Source organism: Alosa alosa, chromosome 12 (assembly GCF_017589495.1).
Source record: "Alosa alosa isolate M-15738 ecotype Scorff River chromosome 12, AALO_Geno_1.1, whole genome shotgun sequence".
Lineage (NCBI taxonomy): Eukaryota > Metazoa > Chordata > Actinopteri > Clupeiformes > Clupeidae > Alosa > Alosa alosa.
In genome coordinates, this window is record NC_063200.1 from 18,940,453 (window position 1) to 18,965,520 (window position 25,068).

The 25,068-nt window shown below is 38.8% G+C and overlaps 2 pseudogenes; both read left to right on the top strand.

Annotated features, from left to right (window-relative positions):
- Positions 1-22,794: 22,794 nt before the first annotated feature.
- LOC125304880 lies at positions 22,795-24,949 on the top strand (annotated as a pseudogene).
- Positions 24,950-24,989: 40 nt separating this feature from the next.
- The window catches only part of LOC125304881, a 3,753-nt pseudogene continuing 3,674 nt past the window's right edge, over positions 24,990-25,068 (top strand).

A 25,068-nucleotide genomic window follows, 5' to 3' on the forward strand; every position in this document is an offset into this window, starting at 1 on the left:
AGATAGAAATTGTGATAATAAAATATCTAGATTTTGGTAGTTTGGTCTTTTCATGTAGCCTTGGCAACTAGCCATCTAGGCCTGAATAATATTATTATATTATTATTATATACATTAACCCTTCTCACCCCACCCTATTTTTACTCCTGTTAATTATATATATATATATATATATAGTTAACAGGAGTAAAAAGGGGTAGGGTGAGTGTGAAGGGTTAATGTAATAACAACATATTACAGTGCTTCACAGGAGAGGCGGAATCTCACTAAGCACCACCAATGTGTAGAACCCATCTGAATGATGCACAACAGCCATTATGTGCCAGAATGTTCCCCACACACTAGTTTCAGGTGGAGAGAGAAGGAGTGAATGAACCAATTACACACTGGGAGGATGATTACAAGGCCGAATTGAATGAACCAGGTTGGGAATTTAGCCAGAAAATCAGGGAACCACCTACTCTTTGCGATAAGTGCCATGGGATCTTTAAAGGCACACTTTGCAAGATTTTCACCTTTACGAAGCCAGTTTGATGGTAAACGAACTTGTAATAGGCAAATCGTTCACCTAGCATAGCTATACAGCATAAACGTAGCGAGTCCCTACCGAGAAAACCAGCCATGCAACTTCCAAGAGCGACGCCCCGCCAAATCTTGTGAGAATCGTGAAACATTACCTTGTAAGTAGATATAGCTCTTTGGAGATTTTGCCTGTAACGTTGTTAATCCTTCACCTCCACAACAAAAGCATTTGCATTGTGTACAGGGGGGATTAGTCGCGAGCAGTTTGCTATTTACAATAGTAGAGTAACACATCGGGGCAGCCGTGGCCTACTGGTTAGCGCTTCGGACTTATAACCGGAGGGCAATAACCTTGAGCAAGGCACCTAACCCCTCACTGCCAGGGGTGCCTTAATACCACCTGAGGCCCCTGGGCTAAATGTTTTAAGCCCCCCAAACCGCAAATATTAATTATGATACCCGGCCCGCGATCTGACCCACCTATTTACATAACGTGCGCTTTTGGTTGATATAGCCTAACATGCCGTGTAGCCTATCATTATTGAGCCTATGTAAAACCTTTACATAACAGGAACAGAAAGCCCTCCTTAATCATGTCAGCCTACCCATGACATTACAAAAAGGCTAGCCTACTGCACGAAAACAACAGCGTTGAACTTTTACAACACTATAGGCTAAGTTAAAAGATGGGTTACACATATGGACGTTTCAAGCTTTTCAAAAGTGCATGTGTTTGTCATGTCAGGGGGTTCCAGGAGGTTTTTTGAAATTCTGTCTACTTAACACACCATTCTAACGCAGATTGGGAGGGACAGAATTACTTTTAGGCTACAGAACAAGCAGCTGACTCATGTGACGTGAACATTGGCTACCTTATGCATTATCACTACACTGCCCAACATGGAGACATATCTCACGTTAACAATCAGAAAACATAACATAGAATATTATTTGTGCGATTGGGTTAGCACAAACTTACGGAGATGCAGATCACTAATTCATTTATTTGCGCAACAGCCCATGTTCTGCGTTTACTCCAGTGAGACAAGTGAAATAGGCCTTCATGTTTTTAAAGCCGTTTCATTGCCAGGCTATTTGCTACGATATTTACCTGACTATACCTTCTGTTTTCATGGACAGTTGACTATGCCTTCTGCTTTCATGGACAGTTACAGGAATCCACGTCATTCGGTTATCGTTACTTCAATCCAACCCACGTTATCTCCAGAGTTTGTAAGTTTGTCAGTCAGTTTCAGCCTCTCCTCTAGCTCCTCTACTACACCCGTTGGGTTTTATTAAGTTTTGTTACATTTTGTTACACTTTAGAAGAGAAGACAAAGGGGGCCTCTGCATCGATGTCTTTGTAGAGCAGTGCGATGTACTCAATTATGTAGGCTCGCTCCAGAGTAGGCTAATGACTGACGCCGCGAATACGGACACGGCCGTTTATTATTATTGATTATCATTATTATTATTATTAGGAGGCCCCTCATTGGTCGAGGCCCCTGGGCTGAAGCCCAGGCGCCAGTGCTCACTGCTCCCCGAGCGCCACTGTTGTTGCAGGCAGATCACTGTGCCGGGATTAGTGTGTGCTTCACCTCACTGTGTGTTCACTGTGTGCTGAGTGTGTCTCACTAATTCACGGATTGGGATAAATGCAGAGACCAAATTTCCCTCACGGGATCAAAAGAGTATATATACTTATATAAATACATTGCGACTCTAGAGGGAGCTCTACACTCGCCAAAAATACCTAAACCTGCATAGTATACCTTTAACAACCATGGTGAGTCAGGACCTCAATTTAACATTCATGCAAAGGAAAACATCTCATGCAGTACAGTGTCCCTGTCACTGCAATAGGGCATTGGGATTGATATTTGTTTGGTGGCTTTTGGCCACAGGGAAGAGTGCCACCTATTGGCCAGCCACCAACACCACTTCCAGCAGGAACCTACTTTTCCAAGGAGGTCTCTTATCCAAGTACTAACTAAGCCTGCTTAGCTTCAGTAATTCAGCAAAGTCAGGGTAAATGCTGGTCTGGCTGCTGGCTAAAAACAATAGGTGAAAGGCAACTGTCTCACCGAATTGCATTATGCACACTCAATTCTCACTGGTATCTGCTAGACAACAAGTACCAAAATATGATTAGTTCATAGATTTCACATGTAAAATACATTTTATACAACCCCACCCTCATCTTGCCTGTTCATAATTCTGAGAAATTCTTGAATTGTATGCATGTGTGTGTGTACGTGTTTATGTTTATGTGTGTGTGTGTGTGTGTGTGTGTGTGCGTGCATGTGCCTGTGTGTGCGCCTGTGTGTGTGCATGTGCATGCATGCGTACTTGTGTCCAGGAAAACAAATTAAGTTGCACAGGAACTGCTTTAGCGCAAGGCAAGCTTTACGCATGACCAACAGCTTGCCGATATGCTCTGTGTCTCCAACACTACAAAAACTCCCAATCGGAGAGCAATCGTCGATGCACATAATTTGGAGAGAGGCAAAAAGTGTCTCAAATGCCATCTCTAATGCCATCAGCATTCTTAACCAAACTTAGTGACAACACATACCTGGCTGAGCTGTTATAGCCTATATTTAAACTTATTTATTCATGTCGTGGTCTAATCACCCTCTCACAGTGAATTGCACAGATGAATATTACATGATTTTGTGCTTCTTTGTCAATCGGACCTTTGTCAAAATGAAACACCATTGTGTGACAAGTGTAAAAATAGCCGCCTGGCTGAACATGCACTGAAATAACCAAACATAATTACAGTAAACATAACCTGAACAAAACCTACCCCCTACCAGGTTAAGTTCAGAGCCTATGTTATACATAGTGACTTATATAGCCTTTTCATTTTGGAACTGAAATCCCAGGTTTACCGCTTACTCTGGGTTAACATACCCAGTTAAGCCAGTAACCCTGCTTTCTGGAATACCCCCCAGCTCAGTCTCTTATCCTGGATGTCTTGATCCTACTTTTGTGCAACGGGGCTCAGATCTATAAGAGTTTAAAATAAGATTAAATATGCCCTTTTCAAAAATATGGCCCCTTTGGCTGTGGGCAGCCCAATAAATTGTCACTCCCCATTATTGTCACTCCCCATCAGGATGCCAAACATCACATGCCTTATACTTCCAATGTTTTTTTTTTGTTTTCTTTCTCCTCGACGGTGGGGTAGACAGACACCTCTTGTGTGTCCTTCCATTAAAAAAACCCCAAGAGGTCCTTCCCTTACCCAGACAACCGATCACAGAACTCAACTTATACAATGAGATAATACAATACAATAATACTTATACAATGAGACAATAACAATAACTATGTTTCAAATAATTATATTTTAAAATAATCAAAAGACACAATACAAAGATGGCAGTATACATAATTAAAAGAGCATTTTAAAAAGTTGAAGTATTAAAGATCTGTGGGCACATGCCCAGTTAATTTCAATGGCACTACGCCTTATACGACAATAACATTTGATCTCACCAAGATTTATATTCTGATGGCCCAGCCACTGATTTTGCAACTGTTGCAGCTGTCCGAAATAAATATAGCAGCCACAGAAAAAATGTTCTGGATCAGACACACTCCATATTACCTTGTATGGGACAGGGTCTTAGTGATGAATTTACAATCTGGCTAGGAGCTGCTGGCAGTCAAAACGGGACAGCTTTATGATCCAAGGGGTAAGTAAATGTCTTTTGAGATATCTTTAATTATTTATATACTTGCATGCACACTAGGGAAATAATTTGGCAGTCTGTGTGGGACATTTCAATAAGTACTTGTACAGTATAAAGGTTGCTACACATTAAAAATATGACATTGAATTGATCTAATCCAGTAATGGGGCTTATATGATGAAGCCTTGTATCAAATTAATAACTTTAGATCTTTGCAATCTTAGTAGCCATATGTTTGTAGATTATTAAATTATTAATAAAATGGCTCAGAATGCTACTAGAAGACTATTGTCAGTAATAACGTCAAACAGGTGCTCATTTGAAGTGGGTGTGAGTTACTGTAAGTCAAAAAAGGAAAGTAACAAAGGCACTATGTTTAAAAAAATATATGAAAAGGCCTTCAATTAACCATGGCAACTAGCCCATGTGTTTTTTCTTAGCTGGTATGTTTGATTAAAGGCTTTTTCATACATTTTTGTTTCTTACATTAATATCAGTTGTAACAGCACAGTATTTCTTGTATTTTCCTGTATTTTAACAGGACAGTATTCTTGTATTTTCAGGCCACCATTTAGATAGATAGATAGATGGATAGATAGATAGATAGATAGATAGATAGATACATAGATACAAGGATACAAGGAAGTTTTTTGCCACATGCATATAGTAAGAAATGCAGTGAAATTATGTCTGGTGTCAGCCTATTTGTGCATTTATGGGGGTGGGGGGGCAGAAAGGCTAGGCAATCAAGGACATGGGTAGATAGATGGAGGAGAAATCAAAAATAATAAATCAAAAGTTCTATAGAGATGACTTTGTGCAAAAGTTGGAGAAAGTCAGATATGTGTGTGTGTGTGTGGGGGGGGGGGGGGTCATGAGTGCTGAGGAGTGAATGAGTGCAAAGTCAGTATAGTGTGAGTTCAGAGTTGGGAAATCTTTGAGAGTGCTGAGGAGTGAATGTGTGCAAAGTCAGTATAGTGTGAGTTCAGAGTTCGGATGGCCTGGGGATAAAAACTCCTGAGTCTCTCAGTTCTGGCTTTGTGACTACATAGGTGTCTTCTTGATTTCAGCGGTAGGAATAATCCATTGTTAGGATGAGAAGAGTCCTTCAGAATCTTTTGGGCTCTTAGGAGTACTCTTCTGGAATAGATATCTTGTAGAGCAGGGAGTTGAGTTCTTATAGTACGTTCAGCTGAGCGCACTACTCTCTGCAGAGTACTACAATCTCTAACTGTGGAGTTCCCATATCAGGTGATGATGCTACCAGTTAGAACACTCTCAACCGCTGAAGTGTAGAAGGCCTTCATGATGGATGTAGAAACTTTGAATTTCCTTAGCTGACGAAGGAAGTAGAGTCGTTGTCTGGACTTCTTCAAAACATATTGAGTGTTAACAGTCCATGTTAAGTCTTCAGTAATGTGGACACCAAGGTATTTAAAACTTGTGACTCTCTCGACAGGTTGCCCGCTGATCATTAGTGGGGTGTAACTGTAGTTCTGCTGCTGCCTTCTGTCATCCACTACCATTTCCTTGGTTTTTATGGACATTCAGTGTCAAGCTGTTAGACACTGATAGATAGATAGATAGATACATACATACATACATACATACATAGAACCTCAAGGGGAAATTTAAGATCCCAGTATCCGCATAGTGTGCTTAGGTGTGATTAAGCATGAGGTGCTTCCAATGAATGAAGCAGGGACTGAGCCTGAGATTCTCTGTGCATAGTGAGGTAAGGTAAGGTGCTCTGTGAGAGTGAGTGTCATGGTCATGGTGCAAATGAGTAAGTCCAACAGTGCAGAAATAAAGTCTAGAGACCAGCATAAAATAAATATGGACTTGGACATATAAGAGAGTAGACAAGGTAATATAAAAAAATATAGAAAAACTATATCAGTGCAAGAATGGGTTGACGTAATAGGGTTACAGCCATTATACAAGTATTGATTATAAAGCATTAAGTATAGGTATAAGTGTGGCCACAATCCGGCCGTGGGATGGAGGAAGGGGTTATGCATAATGTGCTAATATAGCATGCAAACAGTGAAGCAGTAAGACAGTGGTAAAAAGTGGCTAGTGGACAGACAGTACACAAACATGGAGAGAGTGGAGAGGTAGACAGACTATGCGGAGAAGTCTATCTCCCCTCTTCCTTTAAGTGAAGCATTGAACAGTTCAATGGCCCTGGGGACAAATGACTTCCTCATTCTGCCTGTTGTGCAAGGCAGTGAGCGAAGTCTCCAGCTGATCAAGCTCTTCTGCTTTGTAATAGAGCTGTGGAGTGGATGACACTCATTGTCCAAAATGTTGATCAGTTTGTTCAGGGTCCTTTTGTCAGATATTTAAGTGATGCACTCCAGTTCAGCTCCCACTACAGAGCCAGCTTTCCTTACCAGCCTGTCAAGTCACCCAGCATCCTTCTTCTTTGTGCTTCCTCCCCAGCATACCACTGCATAGAAGAGGACGCTGGCAACAACAGATTGGTAGAACATCCTGAGGAGCTTGCTGCACACATTGAAGGACCGCAGCCTCCTCAGGAAGTACATCCTGCTCTGCCCTTTCTTGTAGAGTGCTTCAGTATTGGCTGACCAGTCCAGTTTAATGTCCAGGTGGAGACCCAGATACATTGACCCCATCAATGGAGACAGGTAGCAGTGCGGGCTTAGACCTGCGGAAATTCATCACCATCTCCTTGGTCTTTGAAGTGTTGAGTTAAAGATGCTGCTTTGTAAATTCGTTTTGTTTGTCCCATAAAATAAAACTCCGTAAAAATAAACAATGATTTGGTTTGGTCAGACGCATAAGAAACAGAATTGCCACATTGATACAGCTTAAATTATATGTAAATGAGGCGGGCTACGACGAAATGAGTCCAGTGTATGGAGCTAAATTTGTCTCAATGATATTTGTATATGCGAGGGGGATCCACAAATATTTCTTGATTTGCATGTGTGTTTTGATATCTACAAATAAAAAAGTTATATTTGTAACTCGTATATTGATTTTTACAAATTTAGATGTGCATTTGTAAATAAAATGCCATTTGTAAAACTGAAAATTTCATTTGTGCAATGTGATTCTGCATTTGTGGATCACCAGCACACGCATTCTTCGCTTTTCAAAGTTACGTGTTTTTGAGACGTTCTTTGCATGAAAGTCGCACAAATCCACACCTAAAAAAATCATATAACTCGTAAATTGGTTTTCACAATTGTAGATGTGTATTTGTAAATTAAATGGCATTTGTAAAACTGAAAATTGCCTTTGTGAAATCTAATTTTGCATTTGTGGATCACCAGCACACACAGTTTTTGTTTTCACATTTGTGGATCAGCACACTGTTTTTGAGACAATCTTTGCGGCAGAGGAGCCACCCAGATCCACAAATAGCCTACCTCTAATTCGCCTGCTGACAGACATTCTAATCCAGTAGATGGCAGTGTTGTTCTATGGGACTCATAACACACAGAGCTAGCGAACTTAGTTCTTAAATCCTGCCTTTTGCCGCAAGCTTTTTGATGGAAAAGTGGTGTTTAATTTTCATAATCTTAGTTTAGTGAACGCATAAAACCGTCAGTTTGTAAGTGTCTCAAACCTCAATAATACCTCAATAATATACAAATATTATTGGAACAAATTTAGCTCCATACCAGTGTCACGGAAATCCATTTCGAGATATAGCGATTTGATTGCAGAGAGGGTCGAAAACTGAACTAAATTATGTATTTTCCTTACATTCCTTAACCTCTTATCTATCACTTATTGACGTATCTTACTGTAAAACTAACTAGAAATATGTTTGCTGTGTGAGAGAACAGGAAAGTTTCAGTATTCTTTGGTCTGATAACTTCTTGTTTTGGCTTTTGGCCTCATAAAGAAGTCATCAATAGGCCATCTACTCGTAATTATTCTGACGAAAATGTCTATTTTAGCCAAGAGATTTAGGAGGAGAAACAGTGACCTATACATACAGTTGTTGCTGACCAGATTCCTCACGGAGATTCGCAATTGGTCCGATTCAATTTGTTTTGGAGTTGGCGGCCTATTACAAAAACATTAAGCTACTGTATGCATTAAGCATTAGGCTATTGTTGTCCTTGTCATCTTCAGAAGTTGATCGAACATTATATGCTACCCCACAAGTTATATGAATACCTCACAAGTTTTACTGCCTGCATGAATGGAGCATTTAGAAGCTGCACTGTGTAGTTAGGATCTTTTCTGATTAAACAGTAGAAATTCTGAGGCAATTCAATGTTTGGCTACGGATTTCTTTGGAGAATGGACAACAGAGATTGACAGCGATAGCACTGGGGCTATTTTAATTCCAAAGGCCAAGGGAACTTTATCAGGATGCATATTGTGGTGATTGGTTGAGAGGAAATATACATAATATGCTCATTTACACGTCACAAACTTTAAAGCTGATTTTCTCAAAACTTGTTTTTTTGCTGAGACGAGGATAGCTTTCACATTTTGGCCAATATTTCTGGGTTGGCTGAACGGAATTAAACAATGTGGATTATGAATAATCTCATCACCTTCAGACTCAACTATTCCAATTATTTTCTGCTTACCAAAAAAAGGCATCAATAAACTACAATTCATGCAAAACTCTTTCTACGTCAACTAAGGAAATTTAAGTTTCCCAAAACTGGGATGAAGGACTTCTACAGAACTGTGATAGAGAGTGTTCTCACATTCTCTATCACTGTCTGGTTTGGTAACTGCTCAGTCGACGATGGCGATGGCGCTAAATAGGATTGTCAAGGCAGCATCTAGAATTATTGGGCAGGACCTCCGTAATATCAATACTTAAAATGGGACGGGAAATAGTCAGAGACCACTCTCATCCTGCCTATACCCTTTTCCTCCCTCTTCCTTCAGGGAAAAAAAGTTAAGTTTTACTGTATAGTCCTGTAAGAAGTTCCTATTGGAAATTTGTTCCCTGCATTTTACCCATCCAGGGGTAGTGTACACACATTCATACACACTCAGAGCAGTGAGCTCACTAGGATCACATCCACACTAGGAGCACACATAAACACTCAGAGCAGTGGGCAGCCCTTAATCCAGCGCCTGGGGAGCAGTTAAAAGCATTACAGCCAGAACTTTCAACATATTCCCAGGCAGTGAGAGCCCTCATGACACATCATCCCTCAGTATCTGATCTGCACAGTTATGTCCCCTTCAGATTCTGTTTTCAGGCATTAGCACTTTTGTTTTATTTATCTATTTTATTTCCCTTAAGCTGATGATACACAGGACAACTTTATTGGCAATGTGGACGTGCAATGTTGCCAGCAATGGGCAACCAGGTGAGACACAGGTCAACTAATCAGAGCAACAGACAACTGGCAGCAACCCTTTAGCTTGCAATAACTTTGTTAGCAAAACGGTTCTTTAACCCTCAGGTTGTGTTGTTAGTACTTCTCATTTCTACAGAGAGGTACCTCTGTGACCACCACCACCCACAATTCAGAATTTAGCCCTTATTTCTTTGAGAGAGAAAAAAATGAAATACTATCTGAACTATGTAAACATGAACAATTTATCATTAAAACGTTTAAATTTATCAAAAAAAGTTTACATATAATGATTTTTTTGTAAATTGGCAAAATATAATTGTTGCCATAATGGCAAAAGCATGCAAATATGGAACCTATTTATGCCCATTCAACTGAATGATATCATGTTAAAGGTGGTTTAGCAGGTTCATAATTAAGGACATTGAGGAATTTGGGGCACTAAACTGCACATAGAATCTTCCATGGGGAATGTGGGACACTAAACTGCATTTATACCTCATAAGATTACCATAGGATTACACAGCACTATAATACTCTAGGCATATTTACAACTTTTGACAATAATTTAAAGTAAAAAAAAAAAAAAACCATTATTTACACTTATTTGTAATTCCAGACATACAGTATTAGAGTATTATAGGATATTCTACATGTTTACCAATTTGCAAATTATCTGTGGAATAAGGTCAGATATCATTGTGACTGGAGCGGTAAGATGTGTTTTGTGTTATTGTTCACTAGACGTTTTTTTTTCCATAATTTCTGTTTGGGATTTTGGGAAAAATAAAAGCACATTGTTGGCTCTTCCACCAGTGTCAGGATTAAGTAAGTAAGTGTAAGTATATATACTCTTTTGATCCCGTGAGGGAAATTTGGTCTCTGCATTTATCCCAATCCGTGAATTAGTGAAACACACTCAGCACACAGTGAACACACAGTGAGGTGAAGCACACACTAATCCCGGCGCAGTGAGCTGCCTACATCAACAGCGGCGCTCGGGGAGCAGTGAGTTAGGTGCCTTGCTCTAGGGCACTTCAGCTGTTCCTACTGGTCAGGGTTTGAACCGGCAACCCTCCGGTTACAAGTCCGAAGCGCTAACCAGCAGGCCACGGCTGCCCCATAGCCATAATGCAGCAAGAAGGAGAACAACATTGATATGTGTGGCAGATAGAGGATGCTGTCACCCTTTTTGGCTCTTTGGCTACTGCTTTAGTACTTCAGAGGCCCAAATTCAAGGGCAAATGGGGTGACCCTTCTCTCCTCTCATTATAAATGGTGTAAGAAGTGGGCTGGCTTGCTATGGAGCCATCCAAGGCATGCCCATTGTGTGTCTATAGTATGAACCACACTGGGGACCCCTAAGTTAGGCTGATCCTTGTGTGTGGGACCCCAGATTTGGATGAGGCATTTGCAGGCCAGGAGAAGTGTGAAGGATAGGGGATATGTGAAGGATATCTATGCCTCTGTGTGTATGGCATGGATTTGCACGCTTTCTGAAGAGGAGGGCTCTGTGACTGTGCGGTTTCAGTGCAATTGAATATGTCCTCTGACTGCGATAGAACCCTGTAAATATGGGAAATAAAAGTCATCATAATGAAATGATGACTTTATTTAACATGAACTTTAGTTTTGATCAAGATAATTACTTTATATCCCTACAGGAAGGTTATTTCTCTTCCCAGGCGGACTACACTATGACAATATTACCATGATATCATCACTTTATAGCCCAACATACAGTTGAATTTGTATTATGTTAAACTAGATGTATCACAGCATAACTAAGTCAAGCTTAAGTTCATGTTTTAAGACTTGTAATGCTATAAAAATAAGTTTTTAAAGAACCCCTGTAAGGGCATTTTCACACCTGAAAGTCCTGACCAAGGTCCGAACCAACATTCGTGTTTACATGTAGTTACATTGAATACATTTGATCCGGTTAGTTAATGGTTTCACATTGCAATTTTTCTAGCGCACTTAACAACTTTGCATGACGTCCCTGCATCCTGTCGTTAACACCTACGGGTGCTGCGTCATCCTTTGATCGGTTTGTTTCCAGGCATGCGTCTGACGTTGACATGTTGTCAATTCAGTGGGTTTTTCTACCTAAAAGCACCGCTTTTTCTTATGGCTTAATATGCTGCTGCGTACTGTATGTTCTGTCTTCTGTCCTGAGTGTATGTGCTGTCTGTACTGTATGTTCTGTCTTCTGTCCTGAGCCTAACACCTAATCAAATTTCAGTATTGAATTGAAAACTGACTTGACAGATGCCCTCCTGCTCATCTCAACTTGCCACTGCAACCACATCACCACAGGCCTTCACAATCTCCACTGGCTTCCAGTCAAACAGAGGATCAAGATTTTTCCTGCATAGAAATAAATAGGGTCTTATGATATTACTAGAAATTAAAGAAAGAGAGAGAGAGAGAGAGATGAAGAGAGCTCTATTATTTAACATGTCTGGAGCACAACAAAACTTTTGGGAAATGCTGCCATGTGTGATTTGTGAGATGGAATGGAAGCACAACTACAGTTAGGTCACTGAAAACCAAACATGGACAAAGTATAGATGCACCTTGTCAAATATTACTCCAATACAAGTGAAAGTTGTTTAGGCAACATTTTACTTGAGTTGAAGTACAGAAGTACTTGCTTTGAAAAATACTTACCGGTAAGTATTCAAAAGTCTTTTTTTACTCTGTGTAAAATGTATTGTTCATTTTGTCAGTAATAGGGTGGTCATCCTTGCTGTTCACTAGGACTTGAACAGACCTTCAGTTCCTTACATCCAACATTAACATTTTACCTATTTTCATAGCTTTGCAACTGTTAAAATGGATGTAATTCACTTTAAATCATTATCCATGCTCTATTCACAAATCGAAAACTTTCACTGGCAAATACAAAAGTAGTATAAGGGACTGTTCGTTATTTATAAAAGGGGCCACCGGAGGGATTTTGAGTGCTTCAGTCAAAAGTTGCATGACCCTCCCTTGCCTGTAAGAAATTTTTCAATGACCCTCCGACAGAATTTTCAAAAAAGACATGACCCTCCCCAGCCAAATGTCGATGTCTTTCGCCGGCGCTTCTTTGCGCATTGAAACACATTGGCATGAGCTAACGTTCTTAAATCAACCTCTGCTTTCTGATCTTACACATCACACTCCACCAAGACGGTGGCCATTTCAGTAATTTACTCACTAACATTGTTGTGGAAGCACAATAAGCATGGAAACTAAATGCACACTTCCTGCATATCTGCATTAGCCTACTTGAAATAAGTTACTCCTCTAGTAAATAGTATTCACATGAAATAAAACATTGAGACCATTCAACAAAGCACACTGGGTAATAATAACACATTCAACACATGAACTGGTTGCTATGGACTCGTCTCTAGGCTTCCTCAGTCATTGTAAAGCTGCCGAAGCTGAACATTATCCAAAACTCACCACTCGGTGAGTTGCACAGTTTTGAAAACGAACGTTAAGGGTTGCATCCAGGCGATTCAAAACGAGTCAGAAAGTCGAGACAGGACCCACCGTCAAAATTTCGGGGTCCACCACTCTAGTTCATCCTAAACAAACCAGAAAAGGGACTCAAAGTGCTAAATACCGGAATTATCCTTTAAGGATTCAATGAGTCTTGTGCATGATTTGGAGGGGTTCTTTAATCAATCTGGTACATTTAAAATAAGTTTCCAGGAAATTGCAAACTCTGAAGATGGTTTCACCACATGGAAACCTCTCTGTCCAACCAGATGGACTGTTTGCACCCCAGCCATCCGCTCAGTACTCAACCAGTATGAGTCAGTGCTTACAGCCCTTGAAGAAATGCCCTTATGCAGTTCTAAAGTATCTGACACTTCAACTAAGGCTGTGGTTTTCATGCAGGATTTCTAAGAGGTAACACTCTGCTTGCTCTTGTAATGGCTGAAGACCTGATGGAGGATTTGGAATGCCTGAACGCCTCCCTGCAGCATAATAAACAGTCTGTCTCAGACATGTTGGAGGCTGCGGAGCATGTCAAAACAAGCTTGCAGGACAAACTAACAGAAGAGCACTTTGATAACTTATTTATAGCCTATATCTATCCAGATGCCCAGTCTTATTACAGAGCCTAATTCTACAATGCCTAGATACAGCAAGCACTTAATTCACAGAGAGGTTTGATCAAGCTGCATTGCACAAGATGCAGATGCTTGAAAATGTGCTGCTACATGGTGAGATGGCAAAGGTGGTGGACGAGTACCCTGAGTTAAATTCCAGGCTGTTACAGGTGCAGCTAGCCATGCTCAGTGCAAATTATACATATCAGACAACTTCTGATGTTGCTACACTTATTCGGGAAATGGTGCCGGAGGTGAGAGGTCTGTTCAGTCAGGTTGAAATGTTAGTGAGGCTTCTGCTTGTCGTGCCTGCCTCCTCTGTTGAGGCTGAGAGGAGCTTTAGACTCGGCTGAGATCCTCAATGTCTCAGGTGAGGCTGAATAATGTGACTATTTGTCACATACATCAAGAGAGATTGGACAGACTGAACCTTGCAGACATAGGCCAGTCTTTCATCAGTGTAAATGAAATGCGCAAAAACATCTTTGGAACCTTTGTTTAAACATACAAAAATAAATAAAGAATACATAAATAAATAATAGATATATCTATATTATTATGGTTCATATAATTATGATTATCCTTTTACATTTGAACAAGAATAAAAAAGTTGTGTACTTGCACTACTTTTGTTATTAAAAAAAATGAAAGATCATCCCATGTGTTTGTGATATTTTAAAATATAAGATTTTTTAAAATTATTTAAAATATTTTTTATAATATATTACAATTTTCATGGTGGGAAATATGTCGAAAATTTGTCTGGGGTCCCCCAGACGCTGGCACAAATTTGCCCCCAATGTTGACATCATGGCTATGACCTTGAGATAATACTGTTCTTGAAGAGTATCACACTATTTCTAACCATTTTCCACAACTGCATGGCCATTTCCATGTGTCCGGATTGATCAACATGATATTTACAACTAAAATATCACCACATAAATGTTATATTTTTATTAAAATGAATTTATTTATTTTATTTATTTTATTTATTTTATTTATTTTATTTATTTTATTTATTTATTTATTTATACTTTTTTCAGAATTTCCTGGTGACAGTAGACATGTATTTAGAATACAATCATGTTTTTTTGGTAAATAATGATTTTCTTGCATTCCCTGGTTTGAATTTACCCCACCACCCCATCACATTAACTTGTTTTGTCTGTAAAAACCATACTGTTAGTTGAAATGAAATCACAAAGACAATTTGTAATAGTCTGCCTGTAGAGCACCCAAGAAACTATGCAGAACAATTCTGACATTCTTTTACATTGTTACATTTCTTGTTTTGTCATTACTATGAAGGGATCCATCAAGCTTAATCCTACCATCCATCACAAAAATTAGAAAGGAATAGCTGTCTTCCATTATAGTTTTAACACTATTATTGCTAAGCAAATTACATATCTAATTGATGGCATGTATGTTAAGTAAATAATGTGACCGTTATTGGATAACTACAGCCATTTTATCAAGGAACTTACCACCCCATCACATTTATTATATTGTAATCCATTATATTTCAATGTGGAAAAAAATATATGTCTGAGGTGGACAAATATGATGATGTGAATAAATTGAAAAGATGTTTACTTTTGATGAAAATTTGTTGGCAATTTTATAGCAGAAAAGGCACCTGTTTCATAGAATTACCCTCTTCAATATGGTCTATTGTAATATTGTATCATACCTGTTCATTCGTACTTGTCGCTCGATTTATCGTGACTAAATTCAAGATGGCGGCGAACAGTAAACTTCCTGAAGGTACTGTCTGTATAAATGGTCTTGTAAATAAACTACCAGTGCTTTTTCAAAGTTCTCAATGTCTCGTTTTAAATGTCAGGGCCCTCGGAAGTCTACCAATGAAGTGTGGAGCTACTTTGAGCCTTATAAATAGTGTAAAACAGTGATTTATTTGCATGGCTAGCCTGATGCCCGAGGCACCCCCATTGAAAACCTGTTGGTACAGTACCATCCAACACACCATCGGCTAACTAGCGCCAGATTTCAGAGTGCAGGGGACAAGCCGAGATGAGCTATGAGACAAAAGTTCACATTCGGTATCATGTTTCAACACATTTTAGGTCAATATCACACCGAACTTCTCCTTTATGGAAATTCTAAAAACATAAGCAAAAAATTATTTGTTCCTGCAGACAATACCAGGTAGGTAGGCTACATTGAATAAAATCATTATAAATGGGTGGATTTGCGAACAAGTATTATTAAGAACAAGTAATTTATTGGAAAGTTCGATCTCAATTTCTGAAATGTGAGTAAACCTGGCCTGGTTTACAATTGGTGTCAATGGTCTACAATTAAAGAGTTCAGATGCAAAACCCTCTAAATCCGTCTGACCACTTTTCTTTTAAAGTGTAACTCCGGCGAAATCCATGTATCCATCTACCCACATCTTCCCATCTATCTACATCCAACCAATTTATCTATCTGTCTATCTATATTCATCCATCTATCATTCTACCTCCATCCACTCATCCAACTATTCATCTTTATACATTGATGTCAGCAACATGTTTCAAAAAAAGTTGGAACGGAGCATGTTTACCACTGTGCTGCTTCAACTCTTCAATTAACAAAATTCTGTAAATGTTTAGGAACTGAGGAGAGTTTTGAGAGTGAAATGTTGTCCCATTACTCCCCGATATAGGATTTCAGTTGCTCAACAGTATGGGGTATTCTAAGTCATGTTTTACATTCCATTATGCACCTAATTTGACAAATCTGCACTGCAGACACGCCATTTTAGCACCTGGACTCATCATCTATGAGAAATACTATTTAAATATGTGCAGAATTAATTTTGGCATTGTTTTCCTGAAATATTCAAGGTCTTCCCTGGAAAATACATTGCCTTGATGGGAGTATATGTTGCTCAAAACCTGTATACATCATTCAGAATTGATTGTGCTTTGCCAAATGTGCAAGATGCCCATGCTGTAGGCACTAATGCTCCTCCACATACCATCGTAGATGTTGGGGTTTGAACTGAACACTAAAACAAGTTGGATAGGTTGGATACTTGGATAGGCCCTCTCCTCTTTAGCCCAGATGAGTCCATGATTTTCAAAAAGAATGGCACATTTTGATTGGTCTAAACACAGGACCTTTTTCCATGTTACCTCAGTCCATTTTAGGCCCAGATAATATGGTGGTATTTTCTGTATCATGTCTCAATACAATGTTGGCTGTTTTGACTGTTACAATTTTGGCTGTAGTTTTTTAATTGAGTATCAAACTGTGCACATAACCAATGGTTATCAGAGGTTTTCCTGAGCCCCAATAATGACAGGTCTGGAAACAGGTCTGGTGTTGATGCAGTGCCATCTGAGGTCCAAAAGACCACGGCCATCCAATTGGTTTTTCAGCTCTTCCCTTGTTTGCAAAGATTTCTCTGGATTCTCTGAATGTTCTAATGATATTATGTCCTGTAGATGATGAACTGCCCAAATACTTCACAATTGCATCTTAAGAAACATGTTCATGTTTTGGATGAACTAGAGTGGTGGACATCGACATTTTGACGATGGGTCCTGTCTCGACTTTCTGACTCGTTTGGAATCGCCTTTGATTGGCTGGCTATGGGCATGCACAAACATGTCCTTAAAACAACCCTTAACGTTAATTTTCAAAACTGTGCAACTCACCGAGTGGTTAGTGGTGGTGTTCGTTGGTTATTAAAAACAAATATATCAGTGCAATGTATGATTTCAATCCTTGTTATTTGCTATTGTGGAACTATTTTTTCAGATACCTCACAACCATGTATAAACTTCCACTCAATATTTGAGTTTGAAGCATAGGCAGTAAAAGAAGATCTCGCGGGGGAAAGACTACAACCGTAAACAGACCCCCTTTCCATTTCCGTAGCGCAGTGATATCAAGGAGCAATGAGTCTTCCAACAGAAATCAATGGGATTTTACAAAATGGCAAATAAAACACGACAGAAACTGTATTTCGCTACACTACTTGTTTTGGAACATCAACAAACATCACTAACTACTCGGTGAGTTGCACAGTTTTGAAAACGAACGTTAAGGGTTGTTTTTTGGCATGTTTGTGCATGCCCATAGCCAGCCAGTCAAGGCGATTCAAAACGAGTCAGAAAGTCGAGACAGGACCCATCGTAAAAATTTCGGTGTCCACCACTCTAGTTCATCCCAAACGAACCAGAAAAGGGACTCAAAGTGTTAAATACCGGAATTATCTGGGATGCTCTTTTTCATACCCAATCGTGTTGCCAGTTACCCTAATTAGTTGTGAAATATTCCTCCTTTTGTTTTCTTTATCATTACACAACTTTTCCAGCATTTTGGTAGCCCCATCCCAACTTTTTTTTAAACATGTTGCTGGTATCAAATTCAAAATTAACATATATTTTCCATGAAATAGTTAAATTTGTCATTTTCAACATTTGATATGTTGTCTGTGTCCTTTTTGCAACTAAATATGAGTTTAAGAAAGTTGCAGATTATTACATCCTGTTTTTATTCACATTTTACACAACGTTCCAACTTTTTCTGTTTTGGGGTTGTATATCCAACCAATTATTTGTTTATCTATCATTATCCATCTACTTGTCCACCCATCGGTTCATTCAATTTATAATTTGTCTATCTTCATCCCTCTAACTACATCCATCCATCTTTTGTGGGCCCCGCTTCATTTCTCCAGTGGCTAGATATTTTGGCAGGTAGACTACTTTGTGAATGATATTTGTTTTATGCTTCACTTGACACTGTAACATGAAGTCCCCTAGTGACTGGGTTGCAGCCCTATTAGCCAATTGGATTAATAGGGTGTTGACCCTTGTAATATAATTGACATATGTAAGTCGCAATGGATACAAATGAAATAAATGAATAATTAATACATGCAATGTCAATGTAATGTGTGGGCCATTGGCGACCATTTTGTAGAGTGAGCCCTTTTTTAAGTGATGTGAATAAATGTAGCTAAGTATAAGCATACATACATATACTATATTTAAACATGTCAGATGCAGTGCTCTCTAACAATGATATTTCTTGAAATTATATGTGTGGCCAAAGACTGTAATTTTGTGAAGTCAGAACCTGGTAATGAAGAGGTCAACTTTTTGCATTATTCACTTGATTTTCTACTTGACAAATAAACCATACAATCCAACCAATCCAACAATAATGATCAAGGGTAACTCAAACACTAAAGGGCCAACTTGCTCTAAAAAAATATCTAATGTGGTGAAATGGTTTTCATGCTTTTAAAATGTGTCAGTTGCAGTGTCTTCAAGGAAAAACATATTGCTATACAATACAAAAGATATTGCTATTTAATAATGTACATATTTAAAGATGCAACAAGCACCCTGACAAAAATGCCTAGACTCATTAACTCTGAAAGTAGCTTGAATCCTTTATGTTCAATGATGGGCCCCTAATTTGTGTGAACAACGTGCAAAGTCTTAAAGGTGCTCTAAGCGATGCCATACGTTTTTAGGCTAAAACATTTTTTGTCTGTGTCCTGAATACACTGTAAAAAAACGCAATCTCTGTGGACAACCCAGGCAACAAAAACAGCCACAAAACAACTTGGGCAAACCTTGCCCATAAAAACATAACAAACTGTTTCAGCAAATCACAGACGAGATGCGTGTTTAGGAGAGTTTCAATTGCACGAGAGAGAGGGGAAGTAGCGAGCTAGAATTCTGTTTTGTTTGAACGTCAACAGAAGTGACGTAAACCAGCATCGCTTAGAGCACCTTTAAGTTTACCTGAAGCCAGTTTAAACAACTAGGCTAAAAAATCAATTTGTTAAATGAACACCATTGGCAAGATCTTAAAATCAAAGATTGGTGAGACTAGAGAGTGAGGAGAATCGTGAATGGGAAGTGCTACAGACTGCTGAGGAGCCAGAACAGCAGCCAGGAATGGCGTGAGAGAAGGAGCCGAAACTGGAGCCTGGCAAGGAACCAGAAAGAGCGCCAAGGCTGTCACTCAAGGGCATCAAGAGGGTCTCGCCCTTAGTGTCCCACTCCTCATCCACCAGCCACTCATCCTCTGGCACAGGAAGAACGGGAACCACCTCACAAACTGGAACCACCACAAGTGTGTTTAGTAACTTTGACTTGATGAAGACTTCTTAAAATCAGTCAATATAAGATACTGGACTGAACGGAACATAATACACAGTACTCTAATAATATGACAGCATGGTGTTTCAACAATGGAGATGGATGCTGGCTGAGGGTTGTCTCTTATTATTTGTGATACCTAATTTTAAGCTTTAATTTCTTAACTATAATGTCCGTTTTGCACTTTTGGTAGTGCAGTGTGTCCAGGCATCTATGGAGCTTAAAAGAAATCTGTCACCAAACACCAGTAATAAAACTGTGGTGCTCTTCACTTTTGGAGTATTGCCCTAAAATGTACTATTTAAATCACTGCCAAAAAAAAAAGTGATACATGCTACGCATGCATGGCAGGCATATAAAATGCAGCACATCAATATTTGACAGAGATTAAATTACATGCAATTTATTTCAGGGAGCCTACAAATCAATGGGAAATAAAATGTAGTATACTTACAAACTTATGAAAACTCATACAAAGCTGCCAGACACATCTAAATATAAACAAGAAAGCCCTTGAAGCAAAAATGCATAGTCAAACAGACGTATGGGGCAGACATTGCTCTATAATTGTGATATATGATAACAATTCCATTTGTAGAACACTGGGATATATGCCAACTGAACTATTCTGTTGATAAAACATATTCATGGGCAACATTGCACAATGTGCCACTTCCATTAACTTCTTATTCCATTTTTTTCTGCTCAGTTAAAAATAACCACAGATTTTTATCATAATGAGCATATCAAATGTTTCTATACACACCAATCAAACACATCTAGCCTTATTAGAGCTTTGCTTACTTGACAGAAAATGGTCAATAAAAGGGCCTGCTGGGAGTATGGGAGGGCTGCAAAAGGGGGGGTTCCAGTGCACAGTAAGTCTTTCACAGACACAGACACAGAAAGGAGGTGGCTCCTATTAGAAAATGTGACATGTGTCTCTTCATCGCTAAAGCAACTAATACACGTATGATTACTACATTACATTTATTGATCTGCTAAAATACTTGTCTTTGTTTGTTTTTATCATTTTTAGATACTCATAACAACTGTGGAAATTTCATCTTATTTTGGGAGAAAAAGGTAAGGTACATCTGATTTACAATACATCTGAATTATCTGAACAGCTACACTAATTATCTGAACAGGACACTAATGCCTTTATGAATCTTGAACGGAAGCTTACGTTTAAACATCCCCACCTTCCACCATAATTCATTGATATACCGCCTAAAAACTTCAACAAGGAAATGGAAAAGTTGGAAAAGTTACATCATCATCAGAGTCAATTAACCCTGTGCCTCACTACCACTGGTCACTACAGTGGAAAGCTATTCAAAAGCCATTTTCCTGTATGGGTTGCAGTGGCGTAACTGCTTATCAGCCACTTCAGTAGACACTACTACTACTTAACACCGTAGCCTTCCTCCAAATGGTGAGCAGTTGTAACTGCAAATGCAATACCAAAAATCCAAGATGGCCGACAAAAGTCCAAAGTAACATCTAGTTAGTATTATAATTGCTTTATTTTTCAAATACTGATTTTATATAAGCTGCAATATTGATTAACCATGTATCTACTACATTGGACATCATGCATTAACTATTGCATGTTAAAAAATGATTGATGATTGAATGTTTTGAAAGGTGGAAGACATAGAATTTATCAAAGCATTTGAGAACACATTGGATATACTTGAAAGCTGACTCCATAGATAAGACTTCTTGCAATTGCTGCTGTCCATAACCTGGCAGTTCCAAGGCAGGCCGTTTTAACATTTATAGATATGGCAAGCCTGGAACTGGACTGGATAAACTTGAAAGCAGAGGAAAGATTGATTAGGCTACTTGCGATTTTGTGTGCATCCATGGTAAGCCGTTTTAATGTTTGAAGTTATGGCAAGTCATCTGCAATTATAATTTTGCCTAGAAGCAATCAAACAATAGATATTGATAATAAACTAAATATATGCCATGTGTTTAAGTATTTCTATTCCCAGCGCTAGTAGGCATTTTAACGGCAACTAAGCACAAAACATTAGACTGCCTCCTGTTAGAGCAGCTTAATTAGCAATAACGTGCAGTGATGGTTCTGTAGCCTCTTTGACAGCTTGGGAATATCAATGCAGCAGAGGTATGTTTGTAACCTGCATATTTATGTTTTTACGAGCAAACTTTTTGCATGAGCTTGTTCAATTGTTCAATTGTGATGCTATATGGGCCTCATGCATATGAGAGCTTAATGTTATTATTTAGGTCGGAAATTATCAGAACATACCGTGAAACAAAGTTTTCATATTACAACTTTGCTGATAACATTTCAAATAGATGCCCATTAGCACATTAGCAAGTTTTTGTGTAAACTAGGCTGTTGGTGTTGGTTCATAGCCTTTTGCTTGTGTGTAGTTATTTGCTAGATTTTGACAAGAGCTTGTGATAGCATGGGCTGTAAAACACAGTCCACTAGCCTATGTGGTGAACCCCTCTACTTTAAGCTTATATCTTGATGTGTTTATCAACACACTGCATAGAACTAACTGTAACTGTATAGAATGTGGTGCTATCAGAGCAAGATGTTACAGATGGCGCATGAAAAAAAAAACGCAGAGATTTAAGTGGCATCGAAATGAAGCACCGAAATCCACGTTGTTATTTGATGTCATAACTACAGCCAACTGCCATACAGCCAACCTTATATTCAATGTGTAAATTAGTATAATGGGGGATGGGATTAGATTTCAGGACAATAATGCAATAAATAAATTGGTTCCATTATTATTTAGATATCAACGGACTGTTTTGTATTTGACTTTTTAATGAATTGCATTTTGAGTACCCTATGTACGTTGATAAGCTCCATATATTAAGGTGTGACAGACAACTGTAGTTTTGTCCCCTAATGACTGTCAACCAATTTATTTACAGTACCGTGTCTATACTGTACATGTCTGATTGTTCAAAACATTTTGTGTTGGAAACTGTTTGCTCTTCATGTTTATGATTAATGCAGTAACCAGCAACCATGGGGGACAGTGATATGGCCACGTATGGCAAAGCTGCCGTCTACCTTCGTAAGCCTGAGAAGGAGAGAATGGAGGCCCAAAGCAAGCCCTTTGATGCAAAGACAGCTTGCTTTGTGGTTGATAAAGAGGAGTTATGCGTCAAGGGTACAATTAAAAGAAGGATGGATGCAAAGTCGTTGTTGAAACGCTTGAAACCAAGGAGGTACTTTAGCAAGGCTGTTGAAATTGTTCACTCAGAAAGTATCTTGAGTACATTTTTTTGTTAAAGCTGTTTTCTACATTGGTTTCAGGAAAAGACAGTGAAGGAAGATGAAGTCTTCCCTTGAATCCTCCCAAATTAATAAAAATTGAGGACATGGCCATGATGACCCACCTCAATGAAGCCTCTGTCCTGTATAACCTCAAAAGCGTTATGCAGCATGGATGATCTATGTAAGCATTACTCTTGTAAACAAATAAAAAATGAATTTGAAAAGCTAAAAAAAACAGTTTTTTTATTTCTTCATTCTAGACCTACTCTGGACTTTTCTGTGTCACTGTGAACCCCTATAAGTGGCTCCCAGTATCACGACCAAAAGTGGTGGAATGCCACAGAGGCAAGAAGGTGGGAGGCCCCGCCCACATCTTCTCTGTCTCTGACAACGCATTCAGTTCATGCTCCAAGGTATGCTTTCAGTTTTAAATCCATCACTGAATAATACATTATATATTTGATTCATTTATGTAAAATGAACCATTCATGTCAATCTCTATTTTGCCCCCACAGACAGAGAATCAGTCTGTCCTGATCAATGAGTATCTATGCATCCCTTAAAACTGTTTACATTATTAAAAGGCTAAACCTTTACATTATCTTCTGTATCTTCTGGTACACGTAATTGTGATATAGAAAATTGCAATATCTTCTGTTATACAGTGGAGAATCTGGTGCTGGCAAGACTACCAACACCAAAGCGTGTCATCCAGTACTTTGCAACAATTGCAGTGTCTGGTGGGAAGCTGATCAGGCACAAGCGGCAGCAGTGGAAAAATTAAAGGTATAGGACCCCTTGCATATTTATAGGCTAATTATCACATAGCAACACAGACATTAACTTCAATGACAATATATCTATTGGCGTGCAGGGCTCTCTTTCAGCACCAGATTTGCCGCCAAACCCACTGCTGGGCATGAGTATCACCAAGACTGTGAGAATGACAACTCTTCACGCCACCAAGTTTAGTTTCTCATCAAATGTATCATGCATTTTGTTTTATATCTATTAGTATATCTTTTGAAAAACTTAAACTTAAACCTCTACACCATCTTTTTCTTTTTTGTGTTAGTAAAGGCAGTATTTATAAATATTTTTAAGTATAAGTATTTTATAAATACTTGAATATTTTACTCATGTGTAACCTGCTTTGGTTAAAAGCATGAGCTAAATGAATATATGTTATGTCAAAATGTAATCTCAAACAGGGAAAATTCATCAGAATTCACTTCGCCACATCTGGAAAACTGGCTAGTGCTGATATTGAGACTTGTAAGTATAATTGTTCAAGGTAGAAATTTTCTTTATTGCCTTAAATGTATCAAATTAAAATACATCCTTCCTTGCTTAAAAAGACCTGCTGGAGAAGTCTAGAGTGTCATTCCAGCTTCCTGATGAGAGAGGCTACCACATCTTCTTCCAGATGATGACCAACCACAAGCCTGAAATTATAGGTATGGCTAATAATTTCACCAAAGGTTAAACAAATGTTCATTTAATTCAATAAATATAATTCTGAATTTCTAAATCCATTTTTTAATCCCAACAGAAATGTCCCTCATCACTTCCAACCCCTATGACTTCCCAATGTGCAGTCAGGGTCAGATCGCTTTGTATGAGCATTGATGACAGAGGAGTTGGATGCCACAGATGTAAGTTTTCCAATAATAGTTTCCCCCTTCAATTTCTTGAAGAAAGCTTGAAAATAATCAAATATTTATAATTCTAGGATGCCATTGACATCCTGGGTTTCGTAAGAGAGAAAGTCACCATTTACAAGCTGACTGGTGCTGTGATCCATCATGGCAACATGAAGTTCAGAAAGCAGAAGCAAGCGTGAGAGCAGGCTGAGCCTCATGGCAATGAGGGTAGTTACAACACTTACTGAATCAGTCAGTTCTAGTAATAACCACAAGGTACTCTTAGTTATGAGGTAATTGTATTATGTTTATTTAAAGTTAAATATGACTGATATCAAGTTTACACTTTATCAAAATGACAAAAACG